Raw genomic sequence first — 2,151 nt, 5'->3', positions numbered from 1 at the left:
CCCGAAATGCGAAGAAGAATAATTCAGGTTGTGTGGAGGTGCCCGGTTAGGGATGACTTCGTTTGCCAAAGCGCGCCACCATGATGGTGTCGCCTGGGCAATCGCCGCCCTAGCTCTACCAGCTCAAGCCGTCCTTCTACTATGCCTCCCAGCACCTTGGTCTGGTCGACATGCAACAACCGTCGCAACAATTTGCGTCCTCCTTCACCTCCGCCCATTGAGTCTTGTTCACCGTCGACCTCAACGTCGGCTACTTCTTCACAGTCATGGTAACCGAGTCTTGTCCGGTCGCAGATGTCGGTTGTGGACCACTCGTCCGTTCGTGCCTGACCATTGTTTGTCAAAATGCCTCATTACGGTGTCATGGCTCAGATTCCCCGAGCTACCAGAAGCCAACCCATTAGGTCGGGCTACACCGGGAGCAGGCGTCCCGACAAATGGACCCTCTAGAAGGAAGAACCTGGAGTACTTGGAGTGTATCACAAGGAAGCCGATACCTAGCAGTAATCTTCCACCGTCTTAGGTAAGTTGGGATACTTGTAACCCTAGCCCTGGGAGCCCTTTATATAAGGTGGGGCAGGGTTGGTCAATAGACAACCTATCTCATGCCCCCTCGATCACCATTGTACCATGTACAACCATATTCATCAAATCTAACATGAGAAGGAGAGGGTATTACCAGATTACTGGTGGCTTATGGCCTTGAGGAGCCACCACAGCTTGCCGAAAACGGAAACCACTAACTTGCAAACAAACGAAACAAGTATCCAGTCGGTACACACGCGTCTTCTCTCCACCATGGTCTCCGGTCACTTCACTAAAGACCCAAGCAAAGAACGAAGCAACGTTGATCGCCCCAATCAGCTTTTCTCTTTGAAATAAACATGCATGCGTGCACGCATCTCCTCCCAAATTCTTGTGCGCCATGGCATCTGTACTATGTTTATATTGCTTGCTCTGTTCTATAATGTAGTGCGCATATATTTTGACCAAGTTAACAAAGTCTACGACCAAGTTTATTAAAGACTACATCTACTATATCTAAATAGCTAGCCCCCACTATTAGGAATTCTCTTGCTTCTCCTTAAGCCACGTCATCCAGATTAATTTAGCCGTTGGATATACTAAATCAATCAACAATATCCGTCCGATCTACACATTGAGGGCCGCTGCACCAACCACACATGTAGTAATTGACGCATATGCATGCATGTAGTAACTCCTGCCTATGAGTGTTTTAATCAAGAAAGAAGTTGACCCATGCATGCAACTCATACCCTCATACTTGAGTGTTGTATGAAAGAAAAGTGAGGCGTGCACGTGTATTTTATTTTGTTTTCGTCCAATTTTAAACTTATACATAGATATATGCATTTATTCATTTATTTGTAAAATATTGATCAATTGATTATCTTACTACAGGAGAAACTATAAATACACTAGCTAGGTTGATTAGTTCAATGCAAATTTTATTTCATACATAGTCTCGCCGCAACGCGCGGGCCATCGTCTAGTTATGAAAAAAAAGGAGTACGTACCTATACTCCCCGGTGTCTTTTTTACTCTGCATATGAAATCAAACTTCATAAAGTTTGACCATATTTATGAGGAAGAAATATGAACAGGTACAATACTTGTTCCGACCCATATTAATTGTCGCTGCTTTAGTACAAGTTTGTACTCAAAATGGACCGGAGGGAGTACTAAAGTTATACAGTATGAAAATTAAATTTAGGACACATCTAATGATAATGATTTCATATTGTGAATGTTGATATTATTTCAATAAAGTTGGTCAAAATTTACAAAGTTTAACTTTAGATAAATCTTATATCCGGAGTAAAAAGAACCGGCGGGAGTACTTATTTGAGGGAAAAGTTCCAATTTATTCATCAAATATCATGACAACACGTAGAACATCATAAGCAATATAAATAAATTACATCCATACCCGTAGGCTACCTTGGGCGACTACGCATGTGTTTGCTAACACGGCAAGCATGACAAGTATGGTTAGTGACCTTCTTACAAGTGAAAGAAAAAACTACGAAGAATATGACGAAGTGTGGCGTCATTAGGATGACCCAAACGAGCGTGCTAGAGGTCCACACCGGCGGAGAGGGCGATGGGAGCGGCGTCGGGGGAGGATGG

This window comes from Triticum aestivum, chromosome 1B (genome assembly GCF_018294505.1).
Source record: "Triticum aestivum cultivar Chinese Spring chromosome 1B, IWGSC CS RefSeq v2.1, whole genome shotgun sequence".
NCBI lineage: Eukaryota > Viridiplantae > Streptophyta > Magnoliopsida > Poales > Poaceae > Triticum > Triticum aestivum.
The sequence above is the reverse complement of the archived record's forward strand: the minus strand, read 5'-3'. Positions refer to the sequence as shown.